The following is a 16,642-nucleotide window of genomic DNA, read 5'->3' as shown; positions in this document are numbered from 1 at the left end:
GTTAAAACCCGCGCCGGGCCGGGGGGGGGGTGTTTGAACACCCCCCCTGCGGTTTTTCGCAGATATCTCAAAAACGGCGGCGCGGAGCGACGCCGTTTTTGGCACACCTGTTCGTACATCGTTTCCGCACATGTTGTGAAAATTTCAAACCCAGGTCGCCTTAGGTCAGGTCACCAGGTCACGCCAAGTGACCTCACCTCAGAAAAAATAAGAATGCTCGTCATAGCTACACCGATTCATCGATTGCCTTGAAACTTTCAGCGATTGATTAGAACAACAGTATCTACAAAATTTATATCTCGGAATTTTGATATCGGTGACCTAAGGTCAGGTCAATTTTGCGGCCTCTCCATTATAAGTCAATGGGAGAAAATTGAAAAGCGTCTGTTTTGCACGAACGCCATTCTAGACACTCTCAAACATCAAGATGTAGGTAAAATTGACACACTGAACCAGAAAATGGCAACTGTGACCCCTCGTTATGTCCCCGAGGTCATCTCAGGTCACGAACAGAATCTAACAGTTTTTTTCGCTAATAACTTCTGCTAGAGGCGTCCTAAAGCGCTGAAAACGCCTTATATGTGTTTGGCTCGACGTTGCGGATCGACTGATATGCAACATGACCTTTTCCGGTCAGGTCATGACCTTGACCTGAGGTCAAATTTTCAAGTTCACCTTTCAAGGTCAACTTATAGTTCATTCGACGCGTCTCGACGAGAGGAACACGATGCTGGCAAAAGTAATGTCATGGCTCTTTTGAGTCAAAAGTTATCGCCGAAAAACGGATTTTCGTAAAAACGGCTATTTTTGGAGTTTTTGTCCTCTGGAGGCTAAACCGTTGACCTGAGGTCAAATCTGAGAACATTACTCAGAAAGGCCTGTAAAAGGGCTATCGAATGCGCTTTTCCGCGGCGCTGTAGCTCTATCGGTTCCCGAGATAGCCGTTGGCAGTTTCCAAAATGTTGAAATAGTCAACATTTTACCTTTGGTGACCTCTGGTGACCTGACCTTTGACCTGACCCAAAAAATGACCGAAGTTTTTTCGTCCTTATTTTGGACGTTCTTTCGATTGCCGCTTACCGCGTGTCGCTACGTGGCCCAGGAGCCGAGTTAGAAGGGGGGGGGGGTGTTCAGACACCCCCCCCCCCGGCCCGGCGCGGAATCTCAGAGCACCGGCCCGGCGCGGGTTAATTTTCAGACGATTTTGGGCGAACCATCTCAGTCCAACTGAGAGAGAAGTTTCGATGCGATCCTTCAAGTTTTGCAAGTTTGTATAAGAGTCAGTGTCAAGGAACTGGGTGTCGTCAGCGTACATGACTAATTTACCATGTGGAATGTGCTGAGGTAAATCATTGGTGAAAATCAAAAAAAAAAATCGGCCCCAAAATCGATCCCTGGATCACGCCATGAGACACGTTCATAGCAATTGATCCACCTCTCACACACTGTGTGCGTCCTCTCAGCCAGGCCGAGAACCATCCGGAGTCAATCCCGTGCCAACCGAGTTTGTCCAGGAGACGGCCATGCTCAACGCTGTCAAAGGCCTTCGACGTATCAGCGGTGACAAGTGACGTCACGCGGCCGCTATCGATGTTCGTCACCGCGTACGTAACAGCATCGAGCAGGGCCGCCTCCGTGGACAAACCCTGCCGGAACCCGTACTGCTGGGGGCACAGGATGTGGTGCTCGCTTAAATACGTCACTAGCTGGGAGCAAACAACTCTTTCACACAGCTTGGCGACAACAGGCAACACTGATATGGGTCTGTAATTGTTTGCGTCGCTAATGTCACCCTTCTTGTGAAGCGCAGTCACAGTGGCGGCCTTCCATGACACAGGTACGTCACAACTAACAATAGAACGGTTGACTAGCGCCAGAAGCTTGGGGCCAATCACTGGGAACGTTTCACGCAACATGTGCACAGTGATGCCGTCTGATCCGCATGCCCGCGAGGATCCCAACCGCTGGAGCGCCGCAGAAAGCTCGGGGAGAGTGGCGGCCCGCGGTCTGAATGCACCCGAGCACACACGTGGCGGACGGGGTGTCAGTCTGTCCCCGGTGTCCTCCGCGGCCAGGGCGTCAGCCACGTCAGGGCCGACTGACGCGAAGAATCGGTTCAGTCGATCTGGCCACCCGTTGTCTGCAGCATTCAGGTCGGTAGTCCTCGGTTCGGCCTTCTTTGATGCAATCAAAAACTGTCTGGTGCTCTTCCACGTTTTGGGTCGCGAGTTTCTGTACAGAGAGGCATAGTGGGAGGCGCAGGCTCGATTAATGGCCACTTTGACGGCGTTACGGCATTGCCGAAACTCTCGGTCAGTGTCATCGCACGGGATGGTGTCTCTGTCGATCCGCGCTTGGTCTCGAGCCGCCATCGCGTCTGTCACAGCATCATCATCCATCCAGGGGCGGTGTCGATGCTTCATTTTGACGGTCCTCATCGGCATGTGCTGGTTAATCACCGGGTCCCACACGCGTTGAAAGCCGTTCCATTTGTCGGTTATGGAGTCGGCACGGTCGACCTCCGCCCAGTCCACCAGCAGCAGGTCGAGGCAGAGGGCAGCAGTGTCGACACGGCGCGTGGACCGCACGGTGCATGTGACGGGCACATGTCGTGTCTTGGTGTTGGTGATCGAAGCAGTGATAAGGTCGTGGTCGCTAACGTTACAAGGTATGACCCGGGCATTGGAGGTCAGGTCCGGTCTGTTCGTTATAAGGTGATCGAGAATAGACGGCGACTCTCCGGGGTGGGTCGGCTCGGTTATCAGCTGATGCAGAGAGAGTTCGGCAAGCTGCTGAAGGTATGTTAATTATATACTAAATATTACTAAATACTACATTGTACTACACATACTACAATACTAAATACACATACCAAATATTATCACCGTTCCGTGCTTCTATCCTCAGGATACAGAAATCCTTCTCCTCCACGCCGCAACCCCCCTCCGGGCTGGACAGGCAACTTTATCTCATGCGGGCTGCTCCCTTGGAGCGGCACCGCTGCTCCTGAGGGAGCGCACCCCGTAGCCGGGTGCAGTGAGTGCCTTGGGGCTGGGTGGCCTGTCCTCTGGACGGGCTCAGCCCCGGCGACTCACTAGGGTGCCTGCCCAGACCAATGTCTCCCCCTAATTCCTATCATCCTTCCGGCTCTGCAATGGTCTTGTCGACCGAAAGGGCCTAACCCAACAAAACAAAAAAAAAAACAAATATTATACATTGTTGTCTCAGAATCCCGATGATGCCCACCTGGTCAAACCTCAACCGATATGCCAAATAGCTACTGATAATGGTGATGCGATTGCACCCGAGAAGACCTTTTAGTGCCTTTGCACCTTTTAGTGCCGTGAATGACGGGTGTTGTGAAAGGGATAGGTCGTTGGGAGGATGTTACTATGCAATATTTGACACTATTATTTTTTTAAAGTAAACAATTCTTCATATGATACCCTTGACTTCTTATAGCGACGAATTATACGCATAGTGATTATTTAAAAACATGTATTTTCCAGGGATACTCAAATCCATAAAAATAAACATGTTTATTCATTATATGGTCTTATTTTTCAAATCCATACGAGATCGTGGAGGCGATTTTAGCATCTGGGCCCAATCATACCAATGCCAAACCTATCTATATATGATATAATATGGATGTTTCAGTGTTCACCCCGTCCGGACGTCTCACAATCATCCTTCATGATTTCTAAATAAATATTTAAAACAATTAAAAACCGTAAACTTGTCAAAAAATTATCAGCACAGCACTCACAATGCATATTTTACCACTTTCTGTCTGACACATGCAGCTACGGAGCATGCTGTCTTCATGCGTCTCAATCTGACTTCTGAACTGAAAGCCTTTTTCTTGATATGCTATGGTTTTGAGATGTAGACGGGTTTCTTCAATATTTTGAGTAATTCCTTTTGTTATCGTGCTCGTAAAAAGCAGCAAATAAGGCTATAGCTTGAGCTGGCCGGGTACATGTACCCAAAGTTTAAACTTTACGAGCTGCATTTCAATTGCATTATTCCAATGTCTTAGAAACAACAGCGGAGCTATCACTAGGTCGTTACTTCAATAATTTTATCTAAAAATTGTTGCAATATCTTAACAGCAAGCAGGGCTGTCTCATCCCTATCTCCGTAACGTGTCGTGTGCGACCAATGACGTCACGGCATTGTGGCGTTCTGATTGGGCGGTAGCTCCGAATCGCCCGACTGGTGGTCCCCGCTCGACAAGCGCACGTGGGCCGACTAGGCATTTGTAGAGGCATTGACGGCAGAAAAAGTGAGCTAATGCAGAGCTCTGAATATACTTGAATAGAGTCTAAGCCGTTAGTAATACGTAAAAATGTCACATAGGTTTCTTGTTCGTCTTGATTCGAGCTTTCATGTGATATAATTTTTACCCGAGTATCGAGTCTGGCAGCTATGTGGGAGAGCCCTAAATTTGGGTCATTTTCCATATGATTGCATTACAGCCGTCCGACCCTTCGTACCTGTGACGTCACGGAAATCGCTGCTTCGGCCTAATGAGCATACCTTCTATATAGGGCCTTGAACAGCAAGTAAATAGAAATGATGAGCAGCGAAACGAAGTTGAAAACTAATCCACTCGATTTTTTCAGCGCGAGAATGTCCTCGGGGAAGTTTACTAGGCCAGTAATCCGCTTTTCAGGAGAATTCTTTAGGCAGGCTTTAGTTTTTCATAGTTTGCTATCACGGTTTCCACAAATAACTTATCCTTCACACATATGTATGGCTCTAAAACAAATAAACGCCCGACAAAACTTTAAATAGAGAGCTATACTTGTTCACAAGCAATACGCTCAATTTCCGATAGCGAAGGTGACAAGAATTGACCAACCACGTTGCGTGTTTTCTGCTGGCGCTGAATTGTACCGTGGGCAAAATGCCGTGAATAGAAATGCCGCGGCACGGCATTGGTGAGATTGGGTAAATGGAGTGCCGTGGATCAGCCGCCGTTGTAGGCATCCACGGCATCTGCATTCACGTCATTGGTAAGATTGGGCCCTGGATCCTTGAACGATGCTCTTCGGTAAGCCAGGACATCTGTTGGAGGCGCCGGTACCTTGGGTGGAGGACCATCGCCATATAGTGGTCGTCGCCGATCTTCCCTGCAAACTTCTCTCCTTCTACACGAAGGCGCAGGTTGGCCTTCAGCGAGGCGACAATGCGCCGATCCTTGGCCGCCGGCTGCAGGTGCCGCTGCGCGTGCGCAAGCACCAGTGGCACCAGAAATGATGGATGTTTTGATGCCGACAGCTGCTTGCTAGCCTCGTTGAAAAAGCGCAGGACGTCCACCACTCCGGTGAGGTCGGTTTTCTCGAGCTGGTCCATGAGGCTGATAATGCTCTCCCGGTCGGCCACTCCGTCCAGTGAGGTAAGCGAGGAGTGCGCGTGTAGGATCGAGTCCAGCATCACCCACTCGGAGTTCCACCGCGTGGGGACGGCGGCTTTGAGTCCGCGACCGAGGGGATCCGCGGCCTTCAGCAAGCTGTTGATGTTCGTCTTCTTGGCCAGTCTGACGAGCTTCTTGCAGGTATCGACGAGTTCAGCTACCCCGGCTGTTGCGTTGACGGCGTCTTGGATGACCAGATTGAGGTTATGACAGAAACAGCTCTGCCACCCTCGTCCCTTTCCCTGGAAGGCGAGTCGATTATTGGCCGCGTTGTCCGTGACGAACTTGATGTGCTCGCCGTCCCGCCGTTGATGGTGTTGTAGGAGGTGGACGTCTTCTCGTCAGTCCAGAGGTCGGTACTGGCGGCGATGTGCGGCTGCTCGGAGACCTCAACCCTCAGCCGGGCACGGACGACGACCGTTCGTTGCTCCGTCTCCTTGGCGACAGTGTTTCGCCCAGGGAGCACGTGGTCGACATCAATGCGACCGTGCTTGGCGCCCAGGTCTACCAGGAGCTGAGCAGCCTTCCGGAACCCTCGACCTGCCAAAACCCAAAAACAAGCAAAATATTACAAATGAGTTGGTAAAATGGCACACAGCGACTAACGAAGTTGATTGCAGCATTTCTTTCGCTACATCAACTTAGCCGTTACTCTAAACTGGAAACTAATAGCATGCTACCTCATGATGAAGTGAGTAAATATGTTACCAAGTTGTATCACAGCACAATACTGTCTTACAGTTGAGCCTTGTTTGAATAGGCGAATTAAATCTTTTTTTAATTAGTCATCCTTCGATACAGCAAGAGACGCGTCTGCATCCAGTAATTTAATCACAAATCCTTTCTGGATGCGCCGGTACCTATTTATTAACAAAGAACCAAAAATGTGTCCCAGAAGAAATGGCACTGATTTCAGAAATAATCTGCAGGTGGATCCTACCCTACCTACCTTCTACTAGGTTGAAAGGTCGGAGGTCTTCAGAGCTGACGTCGCTTAAAGCCGTCGCCACTCGCTTCTTTTCAGCTCGCAGTAAGCCCTCCGGTACCTCCTTTCTCAAAAGAGAGGTTATCTGCGGCTGACTTTGGTTCACAGGACAAGAGTGCTTCTTAAGGTTAGAGGTGCCCGACGACCTCCCAAAGCTGTCGTCGTACGTGGACCCAGTCCTATGTGGCAACACGATCCCACAGCTCTTACATTTAACGGCCTGACAAACTCTCCCGTCCAAACGTACTCGTGCGAAACGTCGCCACAACGTGCTGTTGCAAGAGGGACCCGAAACGCCTGCTTCAAAGGAAATCCTACCGCTTTCCGAGTTAACCAGACGTTCAAGAAGCTTGATGTCTTCTCTAGTTGCAGGAACTGACTCTGCCATAACTGCTGCAGCTCGCCAGCGTGTTGCACCCGAGGCAAGCCGAAAATAACCTTTTACAAGCTGTTTAGGCACATAAGAATAAGAAACGAAGAAATGAAGTCGTACGCTAGAAATTCGGCTGAATGCACGCGGTAATTGTATATTTTTTAATAAAAACGTGACAAAAATTGTTTTGAGACCGTCAATTGCATTTACACTTATCTCAAGGAACTAGGAAGACTTATGAGTATTGTATCCCACGAAAATGACTGGAAATCGGTTAAAAAAACAGCTCGTAGGTACTGACAAATTGCAATGCTGTAAAAATAAGTTATTTGAACTTGGCAAAAAATTGATGGGAGAATAAAGGGAACTTTTTAAGTGTCTTCTTCAAAGCAAATCAAGTGAAGCACCAATCATCACACGTATACAAAACTTGACCGGATATGAGTGTACTAGACTTACCTTTGCTCTCAACGTGCCTGTAACCGCCACTGCGCACTGACATTGACTGGTAAGAGGTCAGGGCGCGACCCTGACATCGAATTTGAATTCGCGCCAATTCAAGTACCTTTATTAATCAAATTTCAAATAGTGTTTCACGACAGATTTCCTGAAATTGCTACACAAATCTACGCTTATATGAAGCATTTTTTATTTTACAAAAGAATAGAAGAAAATAAAACATGTTTTTATTTGAACACGACAGTTGAAAAATCTTCTCCGACCTCCAATTTCAATTTTTGAATGGCCTTGGAATAGGAACAAATTCAAGGTGACCTTTGATTTGCGACCTTGATAAGGTCATATTTGGGTCATATCTTTCAAATATATTAATTCTTCAAACCACAATTGAAAAAAATCAAATGAAATAGCAAGAATAAATCATGCTTAAATTAAACAGCTAATAAATAAGACAATGGAATAAAAACCTTTTTAATAAGTCAAGCCCCTGTTTCCATGACCTGCACAAAATGTCAGTAAAATAAGGGCTGTTGTAGCCAGTAGACATTTACTGCGCGCGTGCTTTTGTGACGCGCTCACTTCCAGCGTGGCGGTGCGTCGATATTATTCATATTGTAGGATTCAGCAAGCTGTAATATTATTTTAAATAATGTAGATTTTAGGCTGGAAGGACTAAATATGTTTTCCGTTTGGTGTATTTTCCTGTGCCTTTACTATGCCCTTTGTCAATATGTGTAACCAAGTGCACTTTTTATGGACAGCCACATTGTATTTCTTGCAAGAATTGGAAAACTTGTGAGTATCTTTGCCCAACATTCAATGCACTTTTTGCAATAGGTTTACACAGAAAGTGCTCATTATTTTTCCATTCAATAGCTACTGCATTTGTGAGCCAATTACTATGTAGTTAATATGCTCCATGTGCCCATTGACTTTTGTTTTGATCGCATCATTTAGTACTTTTTAAATATTTGTCTATGTTTTGTTAATGAAAGATACTCCTAGTTTTCTGTGCAACAGATTTGCAGTATTTCTCTGCATATATTATGTGTTTCGTATTTCAATGGAAATGACTGACTGAATTTGAGAAAGCAAAGATTTTTTCCAAGTAGATTTTTAGGAAACGTAAAATGTAGTTTTTGAAAAAATTAAGCTTGATTGATATTCTGATACCGACAAAATACCAAATGTTTTTGGTATGTTTTACCGAGTACCGAGTCGGTATCGGTTCGGTATTGGGTATACCGAAATTTTGGTAACCGATTGACACCACTTGTATCCACTGAGCTGCCGAAACCAGCGACCACCCGCCGCGGTCAAACGCGATCAAATGTCACAATACTGTCATTGACGGTCAGCGGGTGCATAGGTGTAGCAACGTATCTCTTTGGTGAATGATACCTTTCACCAAAGTTTTAGATTGGTGAAGGATCCTTCACCAATGTTGAGCAATGCATGTGAGGGTCTTCACCAATGCTTAGAACGACTGGGTTCGACTGAGTTTGTCCAAAGCGTGCTGCCTGTGTCCAATCAAATTCCGAATTGGGTATTGTAGGACAAAATCGGAATTCCGAAGGTCCAAGTTCCGATTAGCACCACTAGTGTGCTAGTGGAAGCGTTTCAGTCAGTTTTGTGTTTGCTTTGCACACACGAGTGACGAGACTCATAATGTTACCGGCTGATTTTCGTATTTCTTTCACTATAGCATTGCTTGTAGCAGGGGCGTAGGATCCTATACAGTTGGGGGGGCTTCAGCCCCCCCCAACTGGCTGGTCAGCCCCCCAACTTGCCAGTCAGCCCCCCCAACATTTTAAAACATGGACAAATCAAGGAAAGCTCAACTTGGCAAGATTAAATGGTACTAGTTTGGGGAGTAGTAAAGCAGGCGTCACACTTCTTTTTGCAACCAAGGAGAGACGCTGTAGCTTAGGCTGTAGGTTGCAGATTTTAGGTTTTAGGTGGTAGGTTTTAGGTTGTACGAGTAGGTTGCAGGTTTTTGGTTGTAGGTTGTAGGTGAAGTTAGATCAGGTTTGGTTTGGTCCGATTTGAAAGCATCTCTGGAGTCTGGGTATAGCGCCTCTCTGCTTTACGACTACCCAATTTTGGCCTTAAAACTAACGGGACCTTGAAAATGTGCATTATAATGGAGGGAGTAAATTTAATTTATAAAATGACTTTCGAGTCATAAGAAAGAACATACTAGCAAAACAAAACCAGGAAGATACACACACACACACACACACATAAAAATCAACCGTGGTTTTAGCAAGCCGGAGGCCGAAGGCCCTTTGCAGAGATGAGGTCCTCTGTAGAGAGGAGGCCCCCTGTAAAGACTAGAGAGGAGGCCCTCTGAAGAAAGGATGCCCTCTGAAATGTATAGACCCTCAGTAGAGAGAAGTCCTCTGTAGAGAGGAGGCCTTCTGTAGTTGAGAGGCCGTGTGAAAAGAGGAGGCCCACAGTGGTTTTGCCCACAGTACAGCGGTGGTCCTCTGTAGAGAGGAGGCCCCTCTGTGTGTTTTTTTTTTTTTGCAAATTGTTGTACGCACAGGTCAATACGAGATCGTGACTGTAATTACACCAACCGTGTCAAATTGAATCGGATTTCATATGTGTACTGTGGAGTGTGAAGGAACTCCGGCTTGTACTACCATGCTAAAAGAGTTGTAAAATGTGTGCTTTGGAGCTTTGTTTTGACAAATGCTCTTGCAAATTTTTTCGGCGCTCCGCGCCTCCGAATTCTTCCACCAATCAATAAGAAAGATCGTGACTGTAATAACACCAACAATGTCAAATTGAATCAAAATTCATATGTGTACTGTTAAGGAACTCCGGCTTGTATTAGCATACTAAAAGGGTCATAAAATTTGTGTTTTAGAGCTGTGTTTTGACAAATGTTTTTTTTTTTGCAAATTTTCGCCGCGCTTTGCGCCGCCGATTCATAAACAGGTTTTACTAAGAGAGATCGATACTGTATGCTTCTAATGCATTAGGCTAAAAGTGCGGTAACAATATCAACTTCTGGGTTTTTAAGTCGGTCGATACGTCCCCCCCCCCCCAGTGAGAAATCCGTGGCGACGCACTTGTATAGGTGAATTTAACTAAAACTACTGAGCCGAGTGACTTATAACGATAAAGCTTCATATTAGAAACGACGAAGACAAAATGCCTTTTGAGCTCGACATAGGTACTCGCTCCCGGGGCGTTCCACGACAAATCGACAAACAAAAAAATAAATTTGCACCCTCATATTTTATTTTTCGTTGAAAACTGGTGTAAGGGGTTGTGATGGGCGGGGAAGCCAGCTGTGGCAAGGATTTTTTTCTCCGAACAACGGTTTCCGAGATATAGCATCGGGCAATTCCTGGAGGTCGCGCTGCAGCCCTATGTTTGGCGGCCTATAACTCAAAAACTATTGGTTTTCTACGATAAAAACTTTATATGGTTCAACTCACAATTAGCCAACAAACATTTTGGCTATCTCGGATTTTCATTTTTTGAAAATTTTGATCACGTGACCTTTTGACCTATTTTTCGAAGAGTGACCTTGATATTTTCCTCACTGAAAGTTGCAATTTTGTCTGATGACGATTAAAGCCTTATCGATTGTCATTCATATGCAAAAATAAAAAAGTGGATATCGCCCTGCGTTGACCTCAGGTCAGGTCATTTTTATGACCTGTCCATTATTACGAGCGGGAGCGACAGCGAGATCTCGAGAATAAAGCAAGATACCGACAAGCGGTAAACGATGCCGGGTACACACGGATAAGGTCTATAATTTTTACTAAGGTCATTTTCAGGTCAGGTCAAAGATGACGTCACAGGAGCAAAAAGGAAGTCAAAATTGCGGCACTACATATATATGCAGTTTTTCTCGAATAACTTTCAAGGTATTCCAGCTAGGAACAAACCAATAGCACCATCGTGATCCTCTCGTCGATCCGCATCGAAACACATGTATGTTGACCTCGAAAGGTCGAAAGGTCAAAAGTTGACCTTAGGTCACGTGACGAGCGGGAGCGACAGCGAGATCTCGAGAATAAAGCAAGATAGCGACAAGCGGTAAACGGTGCAGGGTACACACGGATAAGGTCTATAATTTTTACTGAGGCCATTTTCAGGTCAGGTCAAAGATGACGTCACAGGAGCAAAAAGGAAGTCGAAATTGCGGCACTACATATATATGACGTTTTTCTCGAATAACTTTCAAGGTATCCCAGCTAGGAACAAACTAATAGCACCATCGTGATCCTCTCGTCGATCCGCATCGAAAGATATGTATGTTGACCTCGAAAGGTCGAAAGATCAAAAGTTGACCTTAGGTCACGTGACAAGCGCTAGGTGACAGCTGCGCAGCGGCCGGTAGTGGCGTAAGCCCGAACCTTCGTGACACGACCCCCGGGGGGGGGGAGGGAGAGAGGGAGGGGAGCGGGCGGGGCAGCGCGTGTAGGGAGGGGTGCTCCGGCAACCTGGCAGTTGTCGCGGCCAAAGGTCAAGGGGTCACACACCAAGCGAACGGACGCTGATGTGGGTTCGTGGGGATCGTGAACTTGTGTGTGGTAGGTGCGTCTTGCGATGCACGGGTGATACGCCATGGGTCTAAGCCAAATTATTCAGGGGAGAGCTGAAGAAAAACACCTGGTCAACCACGGCGAATAATGGTGCTGAAAAATGGAAAGTATGGGTCAATGCAAGCCTTCATGACTATAAACAACTTTTCTGAGGACGCAAAGGCCAGCATTGAATAATGATATCCCGTATCCGAATCGAAATTAGCAATGATTTATAATTAGATGCCGAACTATAATAGCGTTGCAAAACCCGCCTAGTAAATTCTCAAGTCGGATTCATACCGACTTAAATTAAACTATCCTAAATTAAATTGTTAGCCCGCGCCCTGATGGGGTCTGCCGAGCAACGCAGTTTGATGGGGGGGGGCATTTTGCCCCCCCCCCCAAGATCTCGAGAACCACGCAACATAGCGACAAGCGGCAAACGGCGTTGGATAGCCCCAACGGGGAACTACCTTGTGACCCAATTTCATTGACCTCGGTCAAACCGATGACGTCACAGGTCAGGTCAAAGGTCGAATTTTCACCGTTTACAGGCATTTCATGAAATGCGTTGTAAAATCGAGTAAAATGCATTTCATTGAAAATCATCGATGGGGAAATGTTTGTCAAACACATATTTTGCTATTTGAGGTCAGTGACACCAGGTCAGGTCACAGAGGTAAGGTCACTGAGGGTCACAAAGTAAAAATATCATGTGATGCATGTTTTATGGTCCATTTTGTATGCCAAATGAGATTATGTGGGACATGCAGCCCTTGGGGTCAGTTGAGATTATGTTTTGGTGAAGGTCAGGTCAAGGTCAGGTCAAGGTCAGGTCAAGGTCAGGTCAAGGTCAGGTCAAGGTCAGGTCAAGGTCAGGTCAAGGTCAGGTCAAGGTCAGGTCAAATAAGGTCAAATTTTAATGTCGGTATTTTTGCATAAAATGGGTATCGATTCGATGCAGCTCGTCACGGGGAGTTCAATGGTGGTCTCCGTGTTGCGTTACGAGGTCTAGAATTGCTAAGAATTGAGTTCAAAAATTTGACGTAATCAATTTTTAAGTTTTTTTCGCTAAGGTATCGATCTTAAATTTGGTATGTATATTGTATATCGAAGAGCGCAGGGACTATCACATATATTCCGTTTTTTCGAAATTGGAAAAAAATGGATTTTTTTTTTAGTTTTCTAAAAAAAAACATCTTATTTTTGGGGTCAAAATCCCAAAATTTCGAAAATCCGTGATAGCAAAATTGCTTGTTTACTGTAGAATTGGTGAGCGTTTCAAGATGTCATGTTTTTTGCTCATTTTTACTCGAACATGACCTCAGTTTGACCTCAATAACTCCTGACCTGAGGTGACCTGTGACATGAAATTTTGTGTGAAGGTGTCAAATTGATGCCCGGTAAGGTACACAAAATTTGGCGGCGCTGCGCGCCGCCTTATCGGCTGACTCTGGCAATCGCTGCATTTCGTAACGACGGACACAATCGTTTCTTTCGTGAGGCTCTAGCTCAATTAGGGGCGAATCGGCGAAGGGGGTTGTTCCCTCACTTCCAACCCCCCAACGCCCCCTCGGTATTCAGAAAACCTGAAGGTGCGGTGAGGGTTAAAACGTTGCTCCTGAACGAGGAAGAAATGTAAAATTCAAAGCTCTTTAGACATCTTGTAAAAGTGGCTATAATAAATAAATTGGTTAGAGATAAGATGCTTTTTAAACGACTTTCTCATATAAAATCGGGTGCTGGGACCAATCTCATAAACGCTTTAGAATGAACAGGGGTCACTGGCTAAAGTTTTGGTGCAGAAAACGGCTAAACCCGCGCGGGGCTGGGGTCTCCAGCCGAACGCGCGGGGCCTAGGGGGGTAAATTTTACCCCCCCCCCTGTTATCTCCCGAACTAATGGTCCAATTTGGAAAATTCGAACGCCAATCGAAAGATCTCATCACGAACAACTAAAACATGTACTTAATTTAAAGTTTGAGGTCAAGGTCAAGGTCAGGTCAAGGGTACAAATTGCAAGTTCCTACAGTATCGGCATTGCACCGTAGTTGCCGAAGAATGGAGTCATGGACTGAGACTGATTGCCTAAAACGTGTTCTTAGGCTACCAAGACAATATTCGTTGCATACAATATCATTCAGAGGTCAAGGTCAAGGTCAGGTCAGGTCAGGTCAGGTCAGGTCACCAAAAAACAAAATATAGAAAAGGGCATGTGCGACACATGTTTTATGGGCCATTTTACTCATAGAATTCAATAGGCACACTCAATAAGTGATATGGACCATCTCTGGATGAATTTCAGGTCGAAGTCAGGTTAAGGTCAGGTCAAGTGAGGTCAAATTTTGAAGTTGGTTGTTAAGGCCTAAAAAGGTGTCTATCTGATGCCGTTTTTCACGGCGAATCGAATGGTGCTATTTTTGTCTCCGTACGAGGTCTAGAACTTCAAAAAAATTCATTTTTCAAAAATTCTGTGTGTCGTGACGTCATAAAATGTTTAATAACTCCCACATTTTTGAACCGATTCTTCCAAAAATTGGTTTGTAGGTGCACATTGACCAGTGACCACTTCTCTGACATATATTCTGTTTTTTTCGATAAACTCAAAATTTTGGATTTTATAATTATTTTCCCAAAAAAGTCAGTTTTTTGGAAAAATTTGGGCTAAAATCCAAAATTTTTAAAAACCGAGATAGCCATTTGATAGACAAAGTAAAATTACGTATAACCTTTTTGTTACGTCTTGATTCCTTTAAAAATGAAGATGTTAGCGGCGTTTGAAATTTTGCCGGCTTTGAGGCGAAAATGGCGAATATGACGTCACTAAAACAACAATTTCTCAACAATTTTTCGACAGATTTCGCTCAAATTTTCAGGGAACGTGGCAAATTGATGTAAGAAAAGTTACTGAAAGTTTGGCGGCGCTGCGCGCCGCCGTTTTCGAGATATTGCAAAAATTCGCGAGGGGGTAAAATTGACCCTCCAGCCCCGCGCGGGTTAAATGCAAAATGGTTTTCATGCATTTCAGTCAATTGTTTATTGACAGTCCCAGTGGCCGAGCTAAAAAAGTTCGGTAGTGTTTTGCATCTTTTACGTCCTAAGAAACTACACCAGCTATTGAAGTGGGCGGCCTTATTTGAATGGGAGGGCGCATTATGCACCAATCGTGTGCTTCCGTTTGTTTTGGACTGCATTTTACCACATTCACTGCTGTGGTAAAATGCATGAATACGACATTTTCTGATGTCGTGAATACGACAGCATTCCATTTATAAGATTGGGGCAATGGAGTCATGCCCCGCGGGTTTTCCGCTCGGCCGCTACGGGCCGAGGAAGTTTATTTTCGCCTGAGGGCAGGACGGAGGTCAGCGAGGGAGCGCAGGGTCAGCCAGGTATCGCCCAGTGCCGAGCGGATGCCACTCCCTCCCCTCTTCTCCCCTCCCCACCTCGGTATAGATGGGGAGGGACCGAACTGCCAATGCTCGGGGTTACATGAGTAGAGTTAATACGCATTACAAACGGACTACAATGGTGAGCGAATAGGAAAATCCGTTCCTGATACGCATTTACTTGCTCATGTAACCCCGGTAAAATGACATGCGAGCGGTCAAGGCCGCTCGCGCGGCAGCGACCCTGGCGGCCGGGTACCGCAACTGGGATTCAGCCAAGTTACCGATTCGCCTCCTGTGGGAGACCCAAACCAGGGGACATACTTTTTAGACATACTGTACCAGAGTGCAAACTCCCCTACAGCAAATGATAAAACCATTACAGGTTTTCAAAGGCTTCACCACTTTCAATGTTGCTGGGCATCCTTTGCATGATTTTTACAGGCTAGACTGCTTATCAGAATGTGAGATTAAGGATTTAAAATTTTATATTTGAGTACTTAAGAGTGAGCTTGAAATCTCACAGCCGTGGCCACAGCCGTAGCCGTGTTCTTGGAGATATTTGCAGCCGCCCCGGCCCACAGCCGTGGGGCTGCAGCCAGCCGCGGCTGCAGCCGGCCGGTGCAGACCTCTACTATGATGGTGACACTCGTCAAATAATAATAAAGAGTGGAAAAAAGACATACTCGCTCCCTACTTCCCACCCCCCTGGTCACCGGTCATCTACCATACCCGGCAAATCATCCAAAAATGCGACCCTCCCCCCAAAAAACTAAACCTAGTTCTGGGTCCGTATCAAAGCGTCCAAAACCGCAGCACCCAAAGTACGCAACATCCAAAACCGCAGCGTCCAAAGTACGCAACGTCAAAAATGCGTCCAAAATCGGGTTTATAGGGGCATTCACAAAGTCCAAAACCGAAACATCCAAAACCGCAACGTCCAAAAACGTATCATCCAAAAAACGCAACATCCAAAGACGCAACATCCAAAGTACGTAACCTCCAAAACCACAACGTCCAAGACCACGACATCCAAGGCACGCAACATCCAAAACCAACCTTGCCTAACCTAACCTAACCTAACCTAACCTAACCTAACCGAACCTAACCCAACCTACTGATTTTTGCCTATCCCTAACCCAAACTAACCTAACCTCACCTAACCTACTGATTTTTGCCTACCGGGGATAAGGAAACCCAACCTAACCTAACCTAACCTAACCTGACCTAACCTAATCTAACCTAACCTAACCTAACCTAAGCTAACCTAACCTAACCTAATCTACTGATTTATGCCTACCGGGGATAAGGAAACCTAACCTAACCCAACCTAACCTAACCTTACCTAACCTGACCTAACCTAATCTAACCTAACCTAACCTAACCTAAGCTAACCTAACCTAACCTAATCTACTGATTTATTCCTAACGGGGATAAGGAAACCTAACCTAACCTAACCTAG

General features: G+C 45.9%; 1 protein-coding gene across 1 annotated transcript in view; it reads left to right on the top strand.

Annotated features, from left to right (window-relative positions):
- Positions 1-16,642, top strand: part of LOC122392789 (D-2-hydroxyglutarate dehydrogenase, mitochondrial-like) — a 118,986-nt gene that overhangs the window by 16,240 nt on the left and 86,104 nt on the right. The window lies entirely within an intron of this gene.

The sequence above is a fragment of the Amphibalanus amphitrite genome, unplaced genomic scaffold (assembly GCF_019059575.1).
Source record: "Amphibalanus amphitrite isolate SeventyFive unplaced genomic scaffold, NRLGWU_Aamphi_draft 000501F_arrow, whole genome shotgun sequence".
NCBI lineage: Eukaryota > Metazoa > Arthropoda > Thecostraca > Balanomorpha > Balanidae > Amphibalanus > Amphibalanus amphitrite.
Note: the sequence above shows the minus strand (reverse complement) of the source record. Positions and strands in the feature narration are given on the sequence as shown.